The 27,285-nt window shown below is 41.7% G+C and overlaps 1 protein-coding gene and 1 long non-coding RNA gene across 2 annotated transcripts in view; one reads left to right on the top strand and one right to left on the bottom strand.

Annotated features, from left to right (window-relative positions):
• Positions 1-2,788: 2,788 nt before the first annotated feature.
• disp1 (dispatched homolog 1 (Drosophila)) overlaps positions 2,789-27,285 on the top strand; it is an 88,599-nt gene continuing 64,102 nt past the window's right edge. The window contains exons 1-2 of the mRNA XM_062411717.1: positions 2,789-2,996; positions 5,092-5,176. The gene's annotated coding sequence lies outside the window, so the exon portion shown is untranslated. The remainder of the gene's footprint in view (positions 2,997-5,091; positions 5,177-27,285) is intronic.
• LOC133973774 (uncharacterized) lies at positions 11,899-14,993 on the bottom strand. Its single transcript, XR_009924607.1, has 4 exons — positions 14,924-14,993; positions 13,906-14,045; positions 13,439-13,528; positions 11,899-12,584 (listed from the first exon to the last, which is right to left on the bottom strand). It is a non-coding gene; the product is annotated as an uncharacterized LOC133973774 (long non-coding RNA).

Here is a 27,285-nt window from a genome sequence, read left to right as displayed (position 1 = left end):
TAGGGTACTCTGGTCTGGATAATCCATGACTAGCACAGAAGTCCAATAACAAACGACCGCTCGGGTTTAGATCAGGGAGGCCGTTCCTCCCCACCACGCCTCTCCAGGTGTCTCCATCGTTGCCCACATGGGCGTTGAAGTCACCCAGCAGAACTACGGAGTCCCCTACTGGAGCCCCATACAGGACTCCATTCAGGGTCTCCAAGAAGGCCGAGTACTCTGAGATGCTGTTTGGTGCATACGCACCAAACAGAGTTTTCCCCCCTACAACCCTTAGGCGCAGGGAGGCGACCCTCTCGTCTACCGGGGTAAACTCCAACACTGCGGCGCTCAGCCGGGGATTTATGAGTATCCCCACACCCGCCCGGCGCCTCACGCCCTCGGCAACTCCGGAGAAGAATAGAGTCCAACCCTTATCAAGGAGTACGGTACCAGAGCTGAGACTGTGCGTGGAGGTAAGCCCCACCAGATCTAACTGATAGCGCTCCACCTCCCTCACAAGCTCCGGTTCCTTTCCCCACAGCGAGGTGACGTTCCACGTCCCCAGAGCCAGCTTCTGCCGCCCGGGTCTGGTCCGTCGAGACCCCTGACCTTCGCTGCCACCCATGTGGCTGCGCACCTGACCCCAACGGGTCTTCCCACAGGTGGTGGGCCCAAGGGATGAGGAGAGGGCGGAGTGCCACGTAGTTTGTTCGGGCTATGCCCGACCGGGCTCCGTGGCAAACCCGGCCACCAGGCGCTCGCCATCGAGCCCTCCGTCTGGGCCTAGCTCCAGACGGGGGCCCCGGGCTTCCTCCGGGCCGGGTCACATCTCCTCTTTTTCCGTTATTCATTGAGGTTTTTTGAACCATTCTTAGTCTGGCCCCTCACCTAAGACCACTCTGCCATGAGAGACCCTACCAGGAGCACAAGGCTCCAGACAACACAGCCCTCAGGTTCATAGGGACACGCAAACCTCTCCACCACGACAAGGTGACGGTTCCAGGAGAGGCTTGTCAACACATTTCTGCCATATAAATTATTGAAGACCTGGGTGGCAAAATGAATCTATGAAATATTATCTATGATGAAGGACAGCATCACGTAGCAGCAATAATGTCTGTCTGTCAAAACTGGAATGTCTTTTCATTAGTTCCTTTCTGTTCCTCCCTTTTCCTGCGGTGGCCTTTATAAATTTGTAACCACTGATTTATCATAGGGTCTAGTCCCCAGTTGTATTACAGAAACACTCACCCCCTATGCTCCAAGCTGTACAATCTTCCAACCAACACTTACTAGTAGTTTCTAAATCAAGGATGGTAACTGGTTGTTGAGAGTACCACAAGAAGAATATATCATTCTTGTTACTTCTTAAATCTTGTTACTTTCACATTAGATATATAGTCAAAATAAAATCAGCTCTGTCTTTTGCTGAACTAGAAAAGCTTATTCACTCCTTTGTCTTCACACTCCAGCACTACTGCAATGCACTTTTTACATTTACCAGTCAATCGTGTCTCCGCCTCAGCTTGAGCAGAATGCTGCTGCTTGCATTTGATCCACCACTAAGTTAAATTTTGAATTTGTTAATTTTATCCTTTCAATAACTTTTAAAGCCCAGCACGGTCTGGCCCCTAGTTATATCACGGAGCTACTAACCGTCATCAGGGCCCTGAGGCTCTGAATGCCTTGCCAGATGGGATTAGATCAGTCAGAACGTTACCTGTTTTTAAATCACTGATCTTCAACTGGTTTTAAAGCTAGGGTTGGTAATCCTGTTACATTTTGCAAGAGACACTTCAAAAATATGCAGCCGATACATTTCACCCTCTCCCATCTGCTCTTTCGTCAAAGATACGCTCCCAAAACACATGAACATGCACTCCTCGCCAACTGCTGAAAGCCGACTTGTCTGTGACTTGTTCGCTTATCACATGGCTCTCGTTTCTGCTTCAACGAATGTAACCTTGTAGCTCTCGGTTCACTTCCAATCCCAACGAGCGAGGAGGCAAATAAAACATTCACTCTTTGTGGCGAAGCAAATGCTTAACATAGCTTTGTGTGGAGGTCAACTTTGGAGAACTTTGACTTACTATGTAAATTTTGATATTATGTGTCAGGGCACATAAATAAGAAGTTGCAAAGTGAATATCTTGGGATCACCTATGCCTCTCTGGCTGAAGACTCTGAAGAAGTTGACCAATCATTTAATTTGGACCCAGTGAAATTGGGTCAAAAACTACTAAATATATAAAATTACTATATCACTACACAGGCTAAAAGGAGATAAGAGTCCATGGTACACTGTCCCTCTAAAGTGCCTTTCTAAGTTCCCTACAAATGTCCAGAAACCTCCTACCAACAACAATCACCTTCAGGAAAAAAATGACTGTCCCTTCCTTTCCATGTTATACTTTTTATTTTTGTTTTATTCTGTGTTGTTTTTACTCCCATGAATTCATAAATGTGTTCTATTATTATTATACCCAGAGTACATCGTGATAATAAAAAGACAAATTACTTCATCACTACACAGACTAAAAGAAGATAGGAGTCGAATGGGTGTTGTTTTTATTAGTGGATTCTCTAAAGAACTTTGTTTACACCTAACCAAAAAAAATGACTTAGCCCTGTTGTCATTTAAAGGTGTATTCAGGCCACTTAATAAAGCAACTGTCTACGTTATTTGATTCATCATAATGAAAACCACTGGAATAACATAAACATGCTTCCCCCCCTGCACAGGGTGAGGGAGGGGATGAGAGGTTAGGGCACACTGTTCCCTCCTAGGGCCCTTCCAAGTTCCCTACGTCTTTCCAGAAAGCTCCTAATGGCTCTGGAGTGAGAACAAGTCGTCAGTGCGCAGCTGCCCACTCAACAGGGTTTGATGCTTGTGTAGTTGATACATCAGCATCCGGCAAGAAGGAAAACCACAGTGGAGGAGCAGGGATACGCGTGTGTTCCTCTGGAAGTTCTCACCCTGTGCTCCATCGCCTTCACAGCGGCTCTGCGCTCATGTGAGTATCCGCACAGAAAGCAGCGAGCGGCCGCTATTGTTTAGCCAGCTGTTTTGGCCGGGAGGGGAGGTTAGCTTAGCAGCGTCCGCCGGCTAACGCCAACTGAGCTGCACCTCGGCCAGAGCCAACCGCAGAGTGTGGGTTTGTTCGGCTGCTAAACATGTCGGGAGGGAGGAGGCTTCGTCTGCCAGCAGACACACGCTTCGCTTCAGTCTTATGAAGGTTTACGCCAGCGGGGGGGAAGTGAGAGGGTCAGCTGTGATTTGACGTAAGGCCGAAGCTGGGGTGATAACGCCATCTTTCGCTGCGAAAACACGCTCCAGCACGAAACTCAACAGTAAAAAGTCAGAAGACACCGCTGCGTTTAACACACGCGCTAGTTTGTAGTGGCTCTTTTTGCTGTGGCTGCGTTAAGTCGTAAGAATAAACTGAGCGCTATTTGCATGTGTGTCAGTTTTTGCTTTGTTAGTTGGCTCAAAGTTGTCTCTCAAACATCACCTGATGGACAGACCCGGTGCTCTGAACCCTGGATCATCTCCGGAGTTCATGAATGAAAACGGCCTCTCTCTTCCATGTGTTGTTCCTGTAGTTTTGTCTTATTTGTCCTGGGTTTGAAAGGGAAGTTGCTCAACTCGTGTATTTGAACACCTGCCTGTGGGAGTCGTGTTTGCAGGGGAGGGAAGTGTCAGACAACCCTTTATCGCTGAAGCAATTATCGGTGCAACACCTCCATTTCCCAATATATATATACAGTATATAGCCATTTCTTGAAACCCCTGCTGTTTAATCCTCATATTATTATATTCCTAGCCTCGTGTTTTTCACCAAATCAGTTATAATCAGCAATGATCCAGAGAAATCTGCACAGATGTCTGATGGTTGAATTTCCAATTAGCTATCAAAGTGGTGAATAAGCTACCGTTGCTCTTACTTGAATATTGTATATGAGTTTATTACAACATGGATCTGCCGATGTAGAAGATTCTTGGTCTATTTTACATGTGGAAGGTCAAACCGAAAAACTAACAGCAGAAACATTTCAGTATCAAACTGTATGGGAGCGAGCAGATAGCAGAACAAGTCATGTCAATTTATGCCCATTATCCTCATTAGGTGCAGACTCTAAAGGTTCACCTTATGACAACTACCAAAACAAAACAAAAGCATCCAACCTAAAGCACTCCCGCAGAGGCCTTCAGACCTCTAAGGTCAACCACCAGGCATTATTTAAGTCATACACAAGAGTATAGGTATTAGAATGTGTATGAGTAGCACATCCCTTGACAAATAAAGTATTTATTTTCATTCTGTAATTTAAAAATAATCACATCCCTGAAATGTTCCGTTCACCTCAAAACTCTATTCTGTCAGTCCTTTTGATTTTAAAGCCTCTGTTAGATGTTCAGAGTCATCCTGACGGGCGACATGGCAAATATTGGATTCAGTGTTAGTGGTCTGACCTCTCTGAACCTGATATGATATGATTGACGAGAAATTCTGTGACCATTACCAAGCCAGACCTAACCACTGACCTTCACTTGTTAATGCTGTGGTGTACGTCACCATGACTCAAATCCTTCACTTCATTCAATCACACAGCAACATTACAGGAGTGTCAGTCAAAGTGGTTCTAGGAGCAATGACTTGTTTATGGAAAAAGTAAGGAGATCTTAAATTCCCGGCGCGTTTGGACTTTGCACATGGTGTTGTTGCTTTGTCGTGCAAGTGTTTCTCTCACGAGCATTAGCAAACTAATCCACTACTTATAGCCTCTCAACATCATATGAACAAGACCAGCAGCTTCCGAGCCAATAAAACTGTTTTCAGTAACAGAGGTGGAATATGAAAAGGCAAAGAGCACCAGGTCAATGGGTACAGAAGGAAAACTTTTAAAATGTGCGTGGATGTCTTTCTCTTTTCTTTTCTTTTCATTTCTAAATTAATATTTTTTTGGTTTTTAACATTATAAACATCTGTTCCCATCTCTGACAATTTCCTTCATCAAGTTTTTTTTCTGAAAGGTCAAGTCCACCCATATGTTGTATAATGATGGCTGGCGCAATGTGAATTCTAAATATCTTTCCCCTCTTATCAGAGTTCTTCGGAGGCTGTCAGGTGTGTTCGTCACGTTGCTGCTGGAAGCGCTTGGAAACACAGAGAACTCATCTCAAGAATTTACAGTAAGCATCTGGAGCAAAACATTTCCCACACCTCAAACACCCACGACCATGTAGGATGCTTCCCATATAATGTTCCAAAACGAGTGTATAAGCATTGGAGCAGCATACGTCAACAAATTATACACAAACCGCCCTTAGCCATATGTTGGGAGCACCATGGTTACCCTGTCCATATGTGAAATTTTAAAGTGTGTTATCTGGGTTTTTAGAGATCAGCAGTGGCAAACCATTGGGTGTATTTGTATAGCCTGCAGCTTTATGGTTCTTCTCTCTCCTCTTGGAAGCTGCTTGTCTACTCAAGGAAAGGCCACCAGGGGGCTCCATTGGGCTGGATATTATAACATCAGCCCCAGCGGTCCAAAATGTCCTGAGGCTTTTCCTGTGAGACGCCCCTCTTGAGATTTCATGTTTGATGTTAAGAAAAAAAGTTCTCCATTGCACTGTTAACAATCCTGTCCAGCTCAGTGCTAACTTAAAGTCAACATGGTGGCTAATTTGTATGTCAATAATCTTTGATTAGTTGGATGCCCATATGAACTACCTGCATGTCATTATGCAAGGTTTAATGCTACATTTAATACTGCATTAAAGTCAGAAGTGGCTGTAAATCCTTATTTGATCCTTTGATTACAGTAAAGAGAGGAGTCAAGCATGGTAATACCTCCAATTAATATGCTGCCATGCACCATCAGCAGTATTAAACTCCTGATCACTAATGGGCCACCGAAGTGATGAAGGCTTTGATGCAGCAATTAGCCAGCACTGTGTATATTTAGATATACTTATACAGATTAAGAGGAGACTAAAGGCTTGATAATAAATCTAATCTAATCAATAGACTCATTTGGTCTTTTAGTCATGAAAGTGTTATTACTTAGATAGCAATGGCTTGTACAACAAACTATTTTAGTGCAATCATTATTCTACCGCTGCTCAAGGAAATGGATACGTTGTTTATGTCAAATTGATCTGTTTGATTTGTTGGTTTTTTAATGCAACAGCAAGGAAGTGGAGATTATTCACACAGCAGCCATTTGTCCACAATCTGCAATTTAAAAAAGCTGCAACGTAGAACACAGCCAAGTCTGGGCCTTGTGATGTCTACAGATAAATGTGTCGCACTCTAAAATCACTGAACACACACCTCTTCCTTTTAAATCAATAGTTTTTTTCCACTTTTCCTCCCTCCCTGTCACCCTTCATTGTTATATCCGTGCCCCCTCCAATCCCAAATGTCTCTGAATCCCTCCATCCTGTCCTCCCTTGTTCTTATGAACAACTGGCCAGGACAGCTGGCTTCAACAGCTGCCTGCCATCTCATTTTTGGCCCATCTCCATCTGGACAACTTTTCCCATAGTGCTGGCCTTTTCGTAAGCCGGTCATTTTGTTTCTATATCAGTATTTGTTCTATCTTTGTGTCAGCAATCATCAAAAAGTATGCTAAAACCAAACTCCAGTTCTTTCTTTTATTATTATACGTTTTGATGCTGTAAGCTTTTATGATGCTTCCTCTTGCTCATGTGGCCGAGATGTGTCTGTAAAATCCGCTACCTTCAGCAGAATACATACTCCTGGAAGAAAATAAGGGTTCACAAAATTGCTATTGTCTGCATCAGCCGCTATTGGTTTATCATTCTTTCTTTGTTTCCTTTTACTCCATTTACCACTCCTTCTCTTTACTCACAACATCACTATTCTTTCCCGCTGCCTCAGAATGAATCCCATGTGTCATCCACGCTGTAACCCCCGGTCTGAATCGTCTTTTGTCCATCTGCTGATAATATGGTGTAATCTTTCTTGGTTGTAACTGCTGATGTTAAGTCGAGGGAAATGTTCCCCTGAGCAGTGGCAGTCAAGGAAGAGTGAGGGACTGCACGAACAATCTGAAAATACATTTCTTGTTTGGAAATAAGTCGGGACTCATACCTGTAAGTGATCATGAGATCACAACAATGGGCCCCTTCAGGGCAACAGAAACAACAACTTCACTTGCTAGAGCTCAATTACTATTGGTCTCTTTGACAGTTTTAAGCTGCTTTCAGACATGCACTGAAATCCAGAGAGCCTCCACAGTTTCTGCAGACTTTCTCTGCCTGGCCCCCTAGTACACAGTCAGCCGAAGGTCCACAGAATCTGATGAGTTCTTCGTGAGCGAGTGAGGGGCCGGACCCAATTCTCTTGAGTTCCTTCACAGGACTTCACATGTGCCTCAAACTGGAGGTGAGGAATTGAGCCATCAAATTGCTGCAGGACCTCAGTGACTCTTTGTCCGGTGTCTGATGTGCAGTTGTTGGTACTGTAATTTATCTTGCCCTGCTATGAGCTGTATCCTCTGCTCTCCCTCCTCGGGTTGGCAACGAAGTTAGTCGGGCCGGGACTTGTTGCCACTGGAGGCATGACTGCATACTTGCTGTCTATCATTCAAACTGTTGCACCGCACTCTTTGATGTTGAGCTGAGGCATGGAGACGCTGGTGGATCTTGTGGACCATGGCACCGGCATGCCTAATCTCTTTCTGTCTTTGTAGAGACTTCAAACTGCTACACAGTTTGGATTTGTGTCTGTTTTGGTCCTGACAGGCCAGCAGGTCACATCCACTGAAAGACAGAGGGAGAGATGTTCTCCTAGCTCCGATGAGACAAAGCTTTTCACTATCAGGCCTGTCAAAGACATGGATTTAGATCAGTCTGAGATAAATATTTAGATCTCAGTACGAATGAAATCCAATCCAGGACTCAAATTTCAAAGTTGTAGACCTGGCGTGTGAGGATTGTCCAACCCTGTGAGAAGATTTGCTGTATAGAAAAATGGTAGCCAAACAGTTTGATGTATACATTTTTTAAGTAATAAAGCTTATTAAAATGTGCACATGGGCTTATTTTTGCAAATTTCAATACGCTTTTATTTATTGTGTCTCATCCTCAGCTACCCGGGTTCGATTATGATCTATTGATGGAGGACTGATTGGCCGGAGTGGAGGAAAATGTGCTAATCAAGTCCGGCTGAGATGTGAGCAAATGAATGAGATAAACAGGCAGATTTGGGCTTTGATATAGAGGTGGTGAAAACCTTACATTTACTTGATGTGGAATTCAAGTAACAAGGATGGATCAAATCCAAGATGAGACACCACGACTTGTTAACTGTTTCGCTCTGTGAGATAACCCAATCATCAAGGTACAGTCTTAAAATAGATTTTCCTGTGTGATTGGTCCAATTACAAGTGTTGCATTTGAACTTTGTTAAATAATAAAAATAATAACAAATGTTCCAAGTAACAGTCTTGAAGTTCTGACGGAAAGCATTGAATGACACAAGGACCTGGTTAATGGTCACTATGCCGCCATGAATAACCGCCATGGATTTAATTTTATTTATTTACTCACAGAAATGTAACTAGTTAGCTCATGGTTGTAGTTTTCTTTTAATCTCATCATCCATGTAGGATTTCACTATGATTTATAGAAAGTTGTAAACTCAACTTTTATTAAAGTTACACGCACAGCTTGTGACACAGCAGCTGATTTTGCCCTGTATTCGACTGTAACTTTACATGCACATTTAAAATAGATGTTCAGTGCGCATAAAACATAAATTATTTAATTTACGACATAAGAAATCCAATGTAATAACCAATACACTGACATTCAATTTCATGGGGAATAAGATATCATAACTAAAAAATGTTGTTATTGCAGTTTAAATTTAGTGCAGCTAGTTTTGGTGGAGATGCCAAAAGCAGTTAATATAAAAGGAAGTGAAAAGGAACTCTTATTTACACGTCCTCTGCATTTCATTGTCTTTCTTAAAACCCAGTAGATAGCAGGGACAAATAAAGTGATGACTAACTAAAATAATGTGGTGTATAAGTGAGTCTCATGTTCCCTGTGAGCTGAAAATAGATGTTTTTATTCCAAACTAAGTGTCTGAACCACTAGATGAGTTCTGACTCATGCACTCACACATGCATACTGTGTAATTTACTGGAAATCATTTAGGCGAAGTTCAGGCTCCAGCCGCCACGTCCTTCATTTTTATCTCTTCTCATTGAAGAATGAATCCCTTGATCAGAAGTAGAGCCACAGGTCTCTCTTTTTCTCTCTAGTTTTCTTGTCCTTCTTTATCCCTTTAAAACAATCGTGTTTAAGGGCATCTCTTCCCCACCCATTTTTTTAATGTGATTGTCAGTTCTGATTATTTCACTGACAAGACATTTTAAATGCCACTCAGCTGTGAAGATGCGTACGGGCAAATCCTCGATACTCAAGCCTAATCCTTCTACTTGTTGATTACACCCCTTGATTTAGGGTTGGGGCGTGTCTCTGGCATGTAGATGATCCCACCAGGCAGGCTGGAGCCTAAGCAGACAGAGGCATGGACCCCATCATGGCATTTCACCGACCATCCATCACATCAGCCCCTATCTCAATGTCTTTATACAGACCTCGTAATTGAAAGCAGGTGGCCCCCATAGGCCTTTTTTCCTGTTGGGGTCCCAGCTTTAGATTAAAGAAATCGATAGCGCCTGCTGCTCCTCAGAAACCACATGTGAAATGTTACAGGCTCTGGCCACTGCACTCTGCTTTCAGCTATCTGACCCAGGGAGGGTCTCTCCACCCGTTGTGAATACAAGTGCTTGAAGAAACGACCCTTGGCTCGTTCTGTCTCATCGGCCAGGCCCACAGCGTCGCCATATCACCACAGCTGTCATTGTTTGTATATTTGATATAGTGACGGATGCCGACAAGGAACAGGTGCTGCTCATTAGGGCCACTATATTATTTCACCCCCCGGAAAAAGAAGTGGATTGCGGCCAATAGAGTTGTCAGAGTGTATCATAGTAACATATGGCAATGTGACTTTTAAACTGAGCTTTGTTAAAAAGCATTACCTCTACAGATTTCCTTAGGAAAAGGAAGAGGCACAGAGAGAGAACAGGAATTAATGTGGTTCAGGTGGACTGACCCCAAAGACGGATCTCAGAGACAGAAACATGGGAATGTCTTTGAACATCGACCCTTTTCCCTCCTGCTGTCTCCTCTCGGTACGTTATGCTGGCCTGTATTGAGTTTGTAGAAATACCAACCACAGATGGAAACTCTTTCATATTTGGTTTTGACATTTATGTCCACTATACTTGAATATTATTCCACAGGCCTATCTGATAATTTCCGTGTTAAACTCATTGAATGTCACAGCTATAAAACCCAACTCATGAACTGAACAAGCTGAGGACTTACTATTATACTTTCACCATACTGAGTCTTCCCATACTGCAAGCAGCTTAACCAAATATGTACTGTATTCTGTCATTGGGCCATCATTCTGCTTGATTTTTTTTTCTTGATTCGTTGCGTGAAGATATTTTTTAATCCCCTGCCTTGCACCGGCCTGCAGAACAGTTTGGCTTCCCTCACCTCATTAGTCTTGGTTTGTGTGTACGAAACGGAGAGTGAGAGTGTGAGCGAGCACGTCGCTTCACTGCATCTTTCCTTGGTTGTTTAGCTCTGCAGACAAATCTCCACAGACAGGAGCCGGGCTCCCCCCATAGAGGATAGCCTCATTAGGATTTGTTGCACAAACTGGAAAATGTTGACTGGCTGAGGGAGCAACAAGGCCTTCACTCGCAGGGACACATGTTCCTCACTGCGGCATGACCCCGGAGTTCTAGGCCTTGTCGAATCACATTTGGCTCAGATCCCTCCCAGCCAGGGGCTAGGTTACCCTGGGATCAACCTTTCTGCTCCTTCACTGAGGCCTGTATGCAAATTTGAGCTTACGTTTTTAGTACACAGAGAAACTTGTTGAGGCAACACTTGGAGCTGATGTTGCGATCACGAGGTGTGAAGTTGAGTCATCTTTGCCCCCTATGTTGTTACTCTTAGGGTGTTATTTTTAATCAAGGTGTAGTGAAAGAGAACTGCAGTGTATAAGAGTCAGGTGATGCATTGAGTGCACTGAGTACCCAGGCTCTTATAGTAACCGATATGGCGGCGCGTGTAGACGCAGCGACCACTCGCGCTCCCAACAAAGCGGTGTTTTGTCCGGAAGTTTTCCGTGTTCGTCTCGTCTGTCTGCGTCGGATTATAAGTACAGTCAACAGGCTCTGTTAGACATCTGCAAGAGCAAGATTAACAACGGGTTGGATACAAAAACAGAGGCAACCATCAAGTTTTCATTACTATAGTAATAATCATGACTAATTGCATTCACTGTAAAAAAAGAAAAGTTGAGCTAACTTAAAAAAGTAAAGCAACCAGCTGCAAGGCTTTTTTAAGTTCGCTTAACTAACTCAAGTTAGTTGGGTTAACTTAAACTATGAAGTTTGCCCAAAGTGCTATTTTAAGTTGGTCTAGCCTAACATTACTATTCAGGTCTACTCATATATCTAAGTTAAAAGTACTTAAAATATTAAATATGCTAAACTGGCATGTGTGTCTTCTTATAAATTGAAAACACAAGTCAATGGCACTACATAGCTTTAGTTGAGAGAACTGTAGTTTAAACCTAAAATGTTGTATTAATTCAACTTTACTGCCCATAAGTTCAGGGTACTTAAAGAAATTATTTACTCTTTTGCCTTACTTTCAAAAGGATTAGACATTCGTTATGACAAGTCAATAATAAAAGACAGCATCATTCTTCAAACATGATCTATTTATTATGAACAATTGGTAAACATTTAGTACAAACAATTATAAAATCAATAAATTAACTGCCAACATAGTCAACATTGCAATTGTAACAGCAGACATTTTGAGTGACACTGTTAACCTAATGGTTCCATCGCACAATTCTTATCAAAACAAAGCCTATGAAAGTCAAACTGTATATGTAACAGAACAACACATTAAAACTTAAAGTGATAGTTTGCAGAAAAATGAAAATCAGTCATTATCTACTCACCACTATGCTGATAGAGGGGTGGATAAAGTGTCCAGAGTCCAGAATTATATATTTTTTAACATTTCATGCCTCCATACTGCTCCTGTGTTGTCATCGAAGTGTCCAGACACCTCAACATTCAACAGCGTAATTTCCTGTTTTGGTTAACCATCCCTTTTAGCAAAGGATCATTACTTCATACCTACCATTTATGTTTTAACTTTTTTGAGAAACAATTCCAGCAGAGAAGAAACACTGAATACAGATAGGATGGTTAAAACACACTGACATGAATGTATGGGTGTGTGCGTGTGTTTTCATGGCTGGCTACAACAAAAAAATGTTGTTCAGAGCCTGAGCACTCCGTACCAAAGTTCATGAAAGGACTCAAGTTTGCAATTCTATGGGGTAGTCCAAGTTGAGAGAGTAGATAAGTCCAAGCAGAAGGATGAAGGCAGTTGTCAAGTCACAGATGACAATGAGTTCATCCCCTTTGACCCACATTTCCTTCGAGTCTGTATCCTACAGAAAAACAAACAGACAAATATAAATATCATTTTATTCTTTAAAGTTTCATCCCCCCCATTATTAGGTCTAAGTAAAAAAAATTGCCAAATTTGTCATTATTTTCTCAATGTGTTCTCACAATTCAGATACTTTGCTGTTTCCAACTTCTAAGGTATATTGATCTTGCTCAATAGTGGACAAATGATTTTAGTTCTTAAAAGTGATGTATCCACCGAAAAAGGAAAAATTACTTATTTGCACACCACTGTGATAGAGGGATGTGTGACGTGTTTGCATCCACCAATAACCTTTGGTGTTTCAGGTATAAACAGTCTTGCAGGCAAATCCATTACAATTGAAGTAACTGGCAAAACAACAGATTTTTTTTTAAAGTTCCTCATTAATGCTGCTATGGTGTCATCCAAGTATCTGTAAGCCCCATAAAACTTTTTCGACTACATGTGCTCTGATATCTTCCTCTATTGCCACACCCAAATCTGCACACAAGCTCTCGCACCCGATGGGCGTATGGAGTGCGTGTAAGCATCGCTACTTCTGCAAGCAGACTTTTAGTCTAAAAATATGGTGTAAATGACATTTCAAGTCGAATTTGATTGTCTGTTGACTCAAACACTTCACCCACGCCTCCATCAGCACAGTGGTGAGTAAATAATGAGTGAACTTTCAATTTTCAGGGAACGATCTTTTTAAATTTAAAGATAAAAACATGGATTTGTTTTATGGCAAATTGCTATCAAATTAGTCTGTTTGCTCCCTAACCAGAGATTTACTGGCCCGTTGTATATTTATAATGGCAAAGCAGTCAAAAATTAAAACAACCTTAATGGCATAAACCAAAGTTGTCTTACCAGACATGTCTTCAGAGGGTTGTCCTCCCTCATGAAGAAGGTCAGACTTCTGAGATATGTGGCCTTTCTTTGTGCAAGCACGTCAGCTGTCTGAAAGATACAAAATTAAAAAATCAAATGGACTGAAAATTAAATCAGTCTCTCATTTATGCACAACTTATGTTTATTTGTTTTCCAGAGCACTTCTTATAAAGACAACAGCATTGGTGTTTAATGCAAAGATATTCAACAACTACATGAACCATGGTTTTCCCCATTGTAAACCTGGTCAACATATTTTTTCTGATATTACTAACCATCATATTCCACAGGAAAGGTAATGATAATGTTCAGAAGGTTCAGTCACAGCACAAGTGTAAAAAAATATATATTCTGTTGCTTGCTTAAACACCTGTATATTAAAGCATCGTTAACCAAATATATGACGTATGAACATAGGGGGAACCGTGCATTAATCTCCTACTTACATTTCCTGGTCATCAAATATGTCCAGAAGGGCCCTGAGGCCTTTTCCAAGTGCTTCGCGTGATCTTGACAGCTTTATCAACTGTGATGAATGAGTGTGCGTCCAATGATGACAACATTTCCCAGTTCCACTTTACTAATTCTAAAAAAGAGAGAGGACAGTGTTCAAATACATGTCAAATATAGTTGCTGCGGTGGTCAAGACAGACATTCTGATCATATTCTCTGCACACATTACATGACTAAGAGATAAAAATGCATACAAATCTGAGAACAATTTAACTATTTTGATTTTAAAACAATTATAAAACTTTCACAAAAACTTAAGCAATTAACTGTATCAAGTAGTAATAGCACCCTAGCTTTGATTAAAAAAGGAGACATTAAAAGATGACATATACGGCATATATAAAGAACATGACTCAATTAACATAAAAAGCTACCATTATTTAACCTTCATCGTTAACTATTTGTAAGTCAAGAAATAATGTTTTGAAAATAATATTTATAATCCAACACAAAAGCCTTATTGCAGCCCTCTCCTCAAACTTGTCAACATTTAGGGGGTGAGGGGTTCATTAAAAAAAAAACGATACATTATAATAATTCAAATTAAAATCATATACAAGCTTTTTGTGATTTATCACAAGGACAAGTACTTGTAGATGAACGTCACATGCACACGGGCTGACTGGAAGTGGCACCGCATCAACTAGCACAGCAGTTTGCCGCTAAATGTTAGCATGCTAATCAAAACAGCTAACACTGCAATCGTCGTCAAAAAGTTGTGCGTGGACATGGAAAGTACAACCTTTAAAACACACAACAATGCGCACACTCCTTCGATAAGACAATAACGTAACACGTGGGTAGTTTCTTAACTCTAGCACGGTGAGGTAGCTAACAGGTAGCAAACACAGGAGGCTCCTCTGGATAGCTTCTACAAGTAGCTTACATTCAAAAGACACCGGGTGGCAGAATAAGCTGTAAACCAGCGGTAACTGGAGCACAGAGTCTTACCTAGTTCACGTGAGCGGGAGGAGAGGCGGAGCGCCAACAGCACGGGGACGTGTGTGGACATGTCCTGTCGGGCTGACGGCGCGAGTGTTTGAAAATGCGCATGCGCAGAGACACTGACTAGGTGGCGACTTCCCGTCACGCAAGTGCACTCCTAAACACACTTTAACTAAGAAATATGAACATACGCCCCCTCCCCACACACACATCATTTGTATATATATATATATATATATAGATATATCTAAATATACAGAACCTGTGTATGTGTGTTAGGACATATGATTATATATATATATAAATATATAATAATATAAATATAAATGTCTTGCTTGTTTTGTAGAGCACTTTGTGACTTTGGTTTTGAAAGGTGCTATTTCAATTAAGGTATATATATATAAACATTTTCAGTGAGCTGCATTACTTATCTGTAAACTTGGATTTTTAAGTTAGGCCAACATCATTTGCTCACTCAACTCCGAAAACAAAATTAGATCAACGATTTTGAAGTTGGGTTTTTTACAGTGTTTGCTTTACTTTTCTCTTTATTACATATAGTACTGATAGTTAATGAAGTTGTTAGGAGTGACCTTAGACTTTATGATAAGATGGACAACATGATGGCTCCCCAAAAATGAAGCCAAATCAACTTGATCAGCTCCTAGTGGCTGGTAAATTGTTATTTGATGCTATATAAACAGGGTGAAACATAGTGATTGAAAGCTGAGACCGACTCGCGATTGGTCAAGGTCACGCCAATTCAGGCGCTTGACCTATTGCAATACAGTCTCAGGGAGGAATTCAAGGTGTGGTATCCATGAGAGGGACAGACATTTCTTTACACATATTCTTATCCAGCATTTCCATCCATCCGTTATCATTATAGATTGTCCTTTTGAGGGTCACAGGGGAGCTGAAGCCATTCCTAGCTGACATCAGGCGAGAGGTTGGGTACACACTGGACAGGTTTACAGCAGCAAGAGGGAAAAATTGGGTTAAATATACTATACCATAAACAAACTGCCAAAGGCCAATGCATTTTTTCCTTTAAAATGTTCAAGATATCAAGGAATATTGCACCTTTTTTATTTCACACTTTCTTAGTGACTTTATTAACAACATTTTGGCGTTCTGAGGGACACCTGCAATACAGTACAATACATTTAGCAGAGGCTATTATCCAATAAGTGCATTCAAGGGTACAAACCCAGAACAACAAGAATCAAGAAAGTACAATTTCTTCAAAACTAGAGCAAAACTACAAAGTGCTATAATTAAGTTCCATTTAAGTGCTACTAAATTGTTGGTTTCCCCCCAAAAAAATTATATATATATATATTTTTTTGAGGCAGGCCAATTTAAAATCGATGGTGGGCCGCAGATGGCCCGCGGGCCGTAGTTTGGACACCCCTGCTTTACGTGGTAGAGAAAGAATGAATGAAGAAGCTCTCGGAAAAAATAACCCCTGTCTCTGTCTTGCTCATCAGCCAGGTCCAGAGCCTTGCTGTATCACCGCAGCTGTATTTGATACTGCCGAAAAGTAACAGGATGGAAAAACACGTCTGCTGAGAACTTTACATGGTTACATAAACCCAACTGTACCGAAATAATTACGTTTTATGACCACTCTTGATTCTGTTTTACTGTTGTATATCATGTTGTTATTGCAGCTGTTGGTCTTAGTTTGTTGAATAAGTTTTGAAGATATTGCCATTTCCCCCCTCGTTGACGTGCGTTTTGTAACTTTGTGTTGGCACGAGAGCACATTTCACCATTTACGTGATATTCAAGGATAATAAAAGTAGGCTTTACATTGCACTATTTCGGCATTGCACATTTTGAAGGTTAGATTGCAGATGTGCGAGTCATGTCGTGATGATGTCCTTGACAGACAGAGGTAAAGCACACAGGTCACCTCTGTCTCTTCTCAACCATCTCAGCTTGATAATATCACTGTCAGTCATGTGTGGCATTGACTGTCAGAGCTCTGATTAAAAAGGGCGGTGCAGATGGACAGTGTCACCTTCACCTTGGAGAAGCAAATGGAGAAAATCAAAGACTTATGTGACGGAATTCCATGGAAAACAATATCAAGAAAGAATCAGTTTTAGTGCCTTAAATGTTTTCCATAATACAGGGATGAAGGAACAGAGATGTTGATTGTCTCCTCTTCTCAGCACTGTTGAATTATTCCCACCTCTGCCAGTCTCTACTCCCACCACCGTCTTGTACCTCACACCACACAGTCATTCCGCAAAGGTGCCCTGAAGTCTTACTCTCTTTCAGCTCATTAGCGTGGAATGGTTGAAAGGGCTCCCTCCCACAGGAACCGCTGCTAGCCAATGTTGAGTAACACCGGACATATGGAAGATGTAACTCGCCACTGAGTCTCAGGGACTCTTCAACACATAACCTCTGGTTTCAACCAGACCTTTGTCTCGGTCACTTAACGTAGCACACATTTCCTCCAAAGAATGACCAACTAAAAAAATTTAACTACCCTTTTCCCTTTATGAAGAAAAGCAATTTCCTGTTGGACAAACCAGAGACACCATGCAAATCAATAACCAGGAGAGCCTTGTTCTTGTCCAGTTGGCACGGTTCAAACACTGCAAGAGGCATGAAAAGAATTAAGAAAAGGAGGGGGGAAAAGATGTCACTGAGAATTCACTCCTGCTTCTCTGAGCGCTGACAAAAGTCAAGTGATGACAGGTTTTACTCGCTGCACCTAGAGTTAAGTTGACTTTGGCATATAAAATTGGATCAATGACACTAGCTCATTTTCTTTTATTCTTGGTTTTACCATGCAGGCTAGACCTTGTCTGAGCATCTCTGAATCCGCCTGGTAGAGTACTGGAGGAGATTGCTTTTCAGGGTATGTTCAACTGCTTCAACATGTTTTTTTTAGTCTATAACTAGCAGACGTAATCGTTTTTTTGCCTGTAATTTTGAGGTGAAAGAAACATGGATTCTGTATTTATCTGTTTCTTGTTAATGGTTCAGTTTTACTTTTCTGAGCTGAGATTGAAAAGTGACAGTGAAGGTGCACAAACACTGTTCAATTATATTTAATAATACTGTGGCCAGAAACATGCTGATGCTGGTCTCGGATGTGCTGTAAACAAAATTCAACGTTACGTGCTGCCACCCGCCGGCTCTACAAAAGCGCCTAAATGGTCTGGAGACTTATGCGTTGTTGTGAAGGCGTCTGACCAGAGAATCTCCTGCTGCAATCTTCAAATGTCAAAGTTATAAATGGGATCCAATTTCTGGAGTTCATGAGTTTAGACTAAGGAGCCCGACTTTTCCTTTGCTACTATGAAATCTGCTACCAACTGCTGCTAAGTGTTCAGGAAGGATTGGCACTGAAAATGGCAAGAAGCTCATGGATGATGAATGATTGACCGGCAAGGGTCTAAGTTCTAAATGGGATGTTTCTGAATCCACAATTCTCCATTCTTTCTATTGTTATCCAACCTGAAAGTGGTGTTAAATTATCATCTTTCACACCTCATTTATTGCAATCAGTATAATTACCTTTTCTTTTTCATGCTTGTCTTTGCTGATATATTTCTCACATGTAATCCCATTAACCACTGGAACTTATTGTAGTATAAGTGGCACAGAACACAGCTGCCCTGCACCATCGACCTTCTCAATGCTGATGGAGAGAATTTCAAATTCTGTCAATAATTCACACCAAATCGCCCTAAACCATATAATAATTACAGACGTGACTGTGGCAGTTAAACAAAATATTTAATTGAGTGAATGTGCTACTTCTTTACAGTATATTCCCAAATACTGAAGGAAATCAACGTTAGAAAATAAGGAATTTAAAAGATCAGCCTCTCCTCTGTGCCTTTCTTGATTTTAAGGGCAATTGGCACAATGAACTGTGAACTTGACATTTTAACTCTTTTGAAAGTCTCTATTCTACGAAGCTCTTGTCATTACTCTGTCAACTCACACAATGCCTGCATTATATGACTGAAGGCTTTGCTCTGAGACCCTAAGTTGAAATTGGCGATTCTTGAATGCTGTAGAAACCTATAATACCTGAGAGTGTGCCCCTGTGACAGAGCCGAGAGGCAGCTTGGATGGAAAACTGGACCATAGTGATCACAGATGGAAAACTGGCTTACCCTAACCCCTACAGAACAAACTCTTTTCCTCCTCTGGCTTCTTTCACCACAGCCAGAACATTGGTACATTCAACAAGTGGTTTGCCACAAACTGGGTTTGCTTGAGTTGTCCATGGCACTACTTCCACAGTAAAGGCTTTGGACTTTATGACAATTTATAACCGGTAAACCTAGGGGAAACACTTAAATTGGGGTCTCAGTTCGACTGAATCATCAGAGTAGGCCGTGTTCCCACCACCAGCACTATCATCATCATCATATATTACCTATCATTCTCACGATGAAGCTGTTTCAGGAGGAATAGCACAGACATGCGTAGCTCTCTCTCACTTTGTCTTTCTCTTCCTCCGCTGGTATATTCTCCTTAAAGGCGTCCAGCAGTCTGAGGCCTTAATTCAATAAGAGATAAATTGGAAAAATGTGCAAATGTGAGGCATATTTTGGGTTCCCTGGTCAGAACATTTTGAGAGTGCTTTTTCTGACTCCCCTTTGCAACTTAACTGCCCTCCTCCCTCCATATTCTCACTCTTTGTGCTGTGCTGTAAATCGTCGCAGAGATCCATCTGCTCCCTTGCTGGACTGCAGTTAGGAGTCTGTTCATTAGACTGACACAAACCAGGGAGGGTCAGGCCTGCGATGGAAGGCAGGGACGGATAAATCTTGGCCCAGGCCCAAGCCGCTGACCCTGGGGAGCTTGTTGTTTGGGTCACTGTACAGAGGTGGATGGTTATGTACAGATGGCGTGATGGAGAGGCAGGGGGGTCTCGTCCATCTCTTTTGTTTCCCTTGTTGAAGTTCTTGGTGAAGCTTGAGCCCAATCGCAAACTGGACACAAAGGCAGAATGTGGAGCTGCTGCCAAACATGCAAGCATTTCAACATGACTGCCTCCTTTCTTTGTCACTCCATCCCTCTCTATCTGATTTTCCCCTTCTTATCTCTATCCTGTATATCTCTCTCTTCCTCTGTCGTTCTCGTCGACTTTCTTATCTTCATGTTATCTTGCTCTGCGCTGAGTGCTCTCCTTTCCCCTTTAGAGAGCGGCAGGCATTACTTTTGCAAAAATGTAATTGCGTAAATCATTAATTATGTTAAAAGTTGTTAAACTTTTGCATTTTTAGCCTCCTACGGAGGAACCAGATATTTTACTTTCTCAGCCAACAACTTTCCCTTGTGTTATTTGGATTGTAGTTGATAAAGAGCATTCTCACTCTCCTGCATGCCTCTTTGAGAAAGTTATATGGACACACCTGCATGCAGACAATCGTATATGGTACACACACTTGCACAGTCCTTTGTAGCAGAAGGGTGGTGTAGATTGGATAGGAACCCATAAGGGACACAGCACTTCAAAGCACTCTGTTTTAGTAGCGTTCCTCTAATGCTTTTTTTGTTTTGGATTCCTGGTTGACACAGCAGCTCTATGAGCAGAGCAGTGCTCTGAGTGGCTGACTTTGACCCTGGCCAGTCTCAGGCTCGCGTCTGTGGTGAGCTGAGGGTTCTGGCAGAGCTGCTCAGGGCTGGCTTCAGGGTATATTTCCTAAATGCGCTCACTCAGGATCTTGGCAACTCCTCAATCCCCTCTATATGGTCTCTGTGGTTCATGCTGCATGATTCTGTAGAGGCAAGATATACAGAGCAGTTTTCTAACACAGGATTGACCTCCAAGTACACAACTGAGCATCACCTTTTTGTAGTAGATCTGTAACTAATGATGATCTTGATCATTGATGAAATGTCCATTTCTTTAACTAATAGTCTAAACCCAACTGAATTCACCTTCAGACAAAAAATAAGACAAAACAACAGAATGATACGGCAAGGCTCAACTGTACCCTTAAATTCTTCAACAAATATGTCATGGAAATTCAATAAATGCAGATTTTTATTATGCATTCAAGTTTTTCCATCAAGGTTGTTGCATTCCCTGAGAAAATTATGGAAATGTAAAAAGAATCCTGCACTATCTCAAAATGCGAAAGTGATAAGATAAATCCTGGATCCATGCCAAAATGTGATGGGTTCTTTCTGGGCCCATGTCCAATCCTTCTATAAAGTGTCCTGCAAATGTTTTCAGTAGTTTTTGTGTAAACCTGCTGACAAACAAACATACACCGGAGTGTAACATGAGCTCCTTGGCAGAGGTGATAACCTTAGAAGTGCCACATTATCTTGGAGACTTCAAAGTTCTGCTTTGAATATAACTGAAGTTATTATTATTAAAGTTCATTTTTAAACTAGACCTGTTTGAATGCCAGGAAGCTTTGCTTAAGATATATGGTCAGTGTTTGGATTGAAGTCTTGGCAAAAGTATGTTATAGACGCTGCAGAAATTATTATATTTATTATGTGTTGCTGTTTGACTATTATACCTTTGTCAGTTACTGGTTTAGTGGTCTTTAATGGGAAATGCTCTGCTCATCAATACTTGATACAAGACGAGCTGTCATTTGGTTATAGAGAGTAACTTAACACACCCTTACTGTAACGATACTTTTAAAATAAAAGTTTAACAAGAATCACTTATATGAGACTGGTGTTCAATGATTCGTAGTTGCGTACTAATTTGAAATGTATTGCATCAACTTGATTAAAACAATTCCTCTTTATAGTGGCTTTGGAACTTGGGCCATTTAGTTGTTTCCTGTCTTCTTTAGACAGCAAGGCCGATAAGGACATGGGGCTTCAAGCCAGATAACTCTCTCCCCAAAAGCATCACAGCCCATACATGTGCAGATGAACGCACACAACTCTTGGCGAGGATCTCCAAGTCTCACGTCACCCTGTAGGACTCTACATCATCTCTGGCTACCAGCACAGACTTGAGCCCTCTTACACAATGTCCTCAGCTGTGAAGGCCAGCTCAAGAGGTGTGTGTGTGTGTGTGTGTGTGTGTGTGTGTGTGTGTGTGTGTGTGTGTGTGTGTGTGTGTGTGTGTGTGTGTGTGTGTGTGTGTGTGTGTGTGTGTGTGTGTGTGTGTGTGTGTGTGTGTGTGTGTGTGTGTGTGTGTGTGTGTGTGTGTGTGTGTGTGTGTGTGTGTGTGTGTGTGTGTGTGTGTGTGTGTGTGTGTGTGTGTGTGTGCACACTCTGGTCTACCAATGATGTGTGTTTGAGATGAAGGGTTGAGGTTCGATGATGTCAGACTGATCCCTCTGGCCTGCCCATTTTTTTTCCTCACATAGAATCGAATCAATTATACATAATAAAGAAAGGAAAAAGCTACACTGTTAGATAAAGCTTTAAAAAACAAATTACAGATCATGCATTGCATTAATCGCTTTGGATGTGTGCATTAAAAGCTGTGTCCTCCCTGTTAAACAATGAGTGCCAAACATAAAAGCATACTTGCATAGTAGAGCTTCAGTGAGAAAAACTGCATGTAGGGGGGCAGAGAAAGACATTTAAAAACATCAATTGGTAAGTGTTTACCTACAGTTTTGCCAAACTTGTTGTAGATTTGTGATATGCCAGTGTTCCTCAGCATATCTGTCACACGGTTCTGGGGACATCTTCACAAATTTTGTTTTTAAAATGAGTGACTTTTTGACATCTTTCTAGATTTTTTGTACCTTCTAACATATTTAAAACTTTTTAAAATCGCAATACATGCTGAATCGGTACCGAAGTATCATGGTAGTATAGAATCAGGAAATTACTGTATTGTCCCATTCCTACTTTTTTATGTACAAGATATTAATACAAAATGTATGCCAAGTAGATTAAAGTGAAATTACAATGAGGATAAATTCGAGAACTTAACTATCACCTAATGTAAGTGAATATTCCGTGATTTATACTAACAAACCGGTACTTTATATTAACAAACCAAGTCAACAGTTAAGCAATTTTAAAGCCAGGTATTTAGTATTTTTACCAATCCGTTACTGTATAATGTACATTTAAATGTATAATTCATACCATTATATCATTGTTATATGTAGCATGCGATACAATATATACAAGGAACACACTGTAAGATTATCATAGCAGACAAAGTGGCCCAAAGTGGTCTGACCGACTGACTGACTTAACACAACAGTGGCTTTAATATCTGTGCAAAAAATGTACTATTGAAGTTACATATGCACAAAAAGAAAAGGTCTGTACACTTATTTTCATTATAACTACCATTATTATAATATTATTATATTGTGGATTGAGTCGGAAAATACAAAATGAAAAGGTTAGAGAAATGTGCTGCTATATATCTTGTCACGTGGTTTATATGTTATCAGAGAAAAATCGATAACAAAAACAAATTGACTGGAGTGGTCTTAAAGTAGTAGTGTAGTCATACTGCCAGATTACACTCCTGATCAAAATCTTAAGACCAGTTAAAAAATTGCATGAATTTGCATTTTGCACTGTTGAATCTTAGGAAGGTTCTAAGTAGAGTTTCAAAATGCAAAAAGAAGAAATGGGAACAAGAGTCCAAAAGTTGTGAGCAGGCAATTTATTGAAAACAACAATTTAACTCAAATAGGCTGTTCATCAGCTGATCAAAAGTTTAAGACCACAGCCTTTAAAAGCCAAAATCTGTGCAAAAATTTGGATTCCATGTCATTTCCTGTCACACTGTGAAGATCTCTTGATGGCAAAGGCAAAAAAGCTCACCGTCTTTGAACGTGGTAGGATTGTTGAACTGCATAAACAAGGCCTCTCACAACGTGCCATCGCTGCTGAGGTTGGACGCAGTAAGACAGTCATTTTGCATTTCTTAAAAGATCCTCAGGGTTATGGAACAAAAAAATCAAGTGGTAGACCCAAAAAAATCTCACCGGCACTGAGCCGGAGGATCTGAATTGCTGTCCGTCAAGACACGGGACGATCCTCGTCCCAAATTAAGCCCATTACTGGTGCTGACTGCAGCCCATAACCATCAGACGGCATTTGCGAAGGAAGGGCTTCAAAAACAAGAAACGTCTTCAAAGCCCACGTCTCCTTCAACGCCACAAAATTGCCCGTTTAGACTTTGCAAGGGAGCACCAAACATTGGACAGTCAAAGGTGGAAGAAAGTTTTATTCTCTGACGAGAAAAAATGTAACCTTGATGGTCCTGATGGCTTCCAACGTTACTGGCATGACAAGGAGATGCCACCTGAGATGTTTTCTACGCGGCACAGTGGAGGGGGCGCCATCATGATCTGGGGTGCTTTTTCCTTCAATGGAACAATGGAGCTCCAGGTTGTGCAGGGGAGTCAAACAGCAGCTGGCTATGTGGAGATGTTGCAGCAGGCATACCTCATGACTGAGGGCCCTCGTCTGTGTGGTAACGACTGGGTTTTTCAGCAGGACAACGCTCCAATTCACAATGCCCGTCTGACCAAAACTTTTTTCCAGGAGAATAACATCACTCTTTTGGACCATCCTGCGTGTTCCCCTGATCTTAATCCAATTGAGAACATTTGGGGATGGATGGCAAGGGAAGTTTACAAAAATGGACTTCAGTTCCAGACAGTGGATGCCCTTCGTGAAGCCATCTTCACCACTTCACCGCAACATTCGCACTAGCCTTTTGGAAACACTTGCATCAAGCATGCCAAAACGAATTTTTTGAAGTGATCAACAATAATGGTGGAGCTACTCATTACTGAGTCAGTTTTTGACACTTTAATTTCTGATTTAGGAGTTTTTTTGTTTTTTTTTGAGCTGCGGTCTTAAACTTTTGATCAGCTGATGAACAGCCTACTTCAGTTAAATTGTTGTTTTCAATAAATTGCCTGCTCACAACTTTTGGTCTCTTGTTCCCATTTCTTCTTTTTGCATTTTGAAACTCTACTTGGAACCTTCCTAAGATTCAACAGTGCAAAATGCAAATTCATGCAATTTTTTAACTGGTCTTAAGATTTTGATCAGGAGTGTATATGTTGAAATACTGGTTGCACTCTTGCAAGTTCCAGTGCGCACTTGGGTCTGCTCTCTGTCAGCTGTCAACAATACTTTGGCAGCTTTGACCTGAGCTGTGCCATCCCTTCTGTTACCGTAAGCACAGCAGGTTTATAGACCTCTGTTGACGCCGCCCTTTTGTCAGGCCTGCTGCTTCATTTTGGTGACGTTAATTGTGATTTCTGGAGTTTTCGTGCCTGGGTTCAATCCCCTTCTCATTTGGTGACTCACTGTGCTTCAGGTTAATGTTGTGATTACCCTAGCATGTCATGGATGGGTGAATTTTTCAGTGACGTGCTTTGAGTCTGATTTAAAACGTAAAACCCCCTTTCCCATCTTTGCTGCCACTTTTTTTGGAGATGCAGTCCAGTGGGAGATGCTTTGAAAACATGATAAATGGATCGGTGCATTTCAGAGCAATAACAGACGCTACAAATGCAGTTTGCACATCATCTACATGAAAGCATTGGCTTAGCTCCTCTATATACATTTGTCTTTTTTGAGTGCATGTGTCTTACCTAGAATAATAAAGTATAGTGGCTAATTAGTTGAGGTTTACTAAATAGCTTTAATAACCAGGAGTTATTTTTCCTAATTCCCTGGAATCTCTCAAATAATGGCTTATTATTGCAAAACTGCTGTCACGCTCACGTCCATCACACCCTTCTTTCTTCCATCCTCTCTAATAAGAAAAACAGACCTAGCTTTGTTTTTGTAAAAAATCACTTGGGCCTAAATTACATTTCCGAAGCTCGGAGGTCACAACAACTTCCCCTTGGGGTTTCATTTAAGTGGCACTTAGGCCTGCTACTGTAGCTAATCACACGGATTTATAGTGTATCACCAAGAGGCCAGAGGAACTAGGAATATTTGCTGGCACCCTGCTGCAGGTGTTACAAACCTCTTTTCTTTTGTCCCGTCTTACTTTGCCCTTGTCTGCTATAGATGCTTATGGAAGGCAGCTGGAAGACCTTGCTTGTTCTCCACTTCTTGGGTTAAAAGGGGTCTCTGTTGGTGGAGCATAATGCTGGCAGCACCCTCCTCCTCCTCCTGTCACTACCCAGTCCGGAAAGTCCTCAGTGTAAAGCATTCATAATTACATTGATCTAAAGGGGATGCAGGCTTTTACAACCTGCTGACGCATTCAATCACATTTCAACATGGCCCTTTGTGAGGGCTCCTGTGTATAGCATATTCCGACTTCATGCTCAGTCGTTAGCGGTTCTCGTGTTTCTGATAATTGGGAGTTTTCACATGGCCCTGAAGGTGAGGAGTAAAGGTTAGAGGATGGAGGATGACGCAAACAAGAGGGGGAGGGAGCAGCTTCGATGTACCGAGGGGGGGGGTTGCTCATGTGAGAGGACGACTGTCAGAAACTCCAGAGGCATGCACTATGAGATCCAGATGTTGTAACCCCCAACAGTCACCGCCCTGTCATCCTCATGTCTAATGTACGTAACCATAACGATGGATTATGTTGTGTCTTTTTGAATAGCACTTGGGTTCGCACCATTGTGCATGGTGCCCCTCTGTTTTATTTTCCACGCCACACAGAGGAAGTAATTTTAAGGCTCTGCCTTATCCAAGGAAACATATCTTTATCCCCTCTCCTTCCTCCTTCCTCTGGCCCTCTTTGAATTTCCACCCGATCACGTCTTTGGTCTGTTTTGAGTGAATGCAACAGCAGGCCAGAGCTAATGAGCTTGCTGTGATCTAAGAGCAAGCAATGACATCTATAGGCATTCATCTCAGCCTGTGCCAAATGCCAAACACTTAACCTAGAACCAGGACGAAGTGATAGAGGGGAATCCTCACATTAGAGCCCTAAAGAGGCCTCATTTGCAGAATCAAGATCTGATTGTTTGCTCGGATTGACCTCCAGAAAGTCACACAGAGTGAGAATCCAGGAACAACCAGGTCCAAGATGGATGATGAGGTTAAATTAATGTGAGGGGTGAGGTAGGAGAATTGTTCTTGGATTTAACTCTAGATCATCTTCTCCACGCCTCTCTTTCCTCTTAATCTCCCCCTCCTCTTCCCCAACCTCCTCTTCTCCAAGTAACCTTTGGCATGAGAGGTCAGCATTGTGTTCCACCAGGCTGACCTTTGGTAATGAGAAGGCAGGTTAGCAGGCGACCTGGAAGCGCTTTGTCCACCTCTCCTGGGAACACAAACAGTGACGATAGTAAGGCACACAGGAACAGCTGCAGGGTTGCCGGGCTTGTGTGCTCTGGCCTGCTATGATGCCCATTTGTCATTTCACACACAAAAAAACTGAAATATAAACAGAAGAAATCTTCTTAACTGGTTCTCTTCAGCTGTCAGAACACTCTTCT

This window comes from Platichthys flesus, chromosome 18 (assembly GCF_949316205.1).
Source record: "Platichthys flesus chromosome 18, fPlaFle2.1, whole genome shotgun sequence".
NCBI classification, from domain to species: Eukaryota; Metazoa; Chordata; class Actinopteri; order Pleuronectiformes; family Pleuronectidae; genus Platichthys; species Platichthys flesus.
The sequence above is the reverse complement of the archived record's forward strand: the minus strand, read 5'-3'. Positions and strand labels throughout refer to the sequence as shown.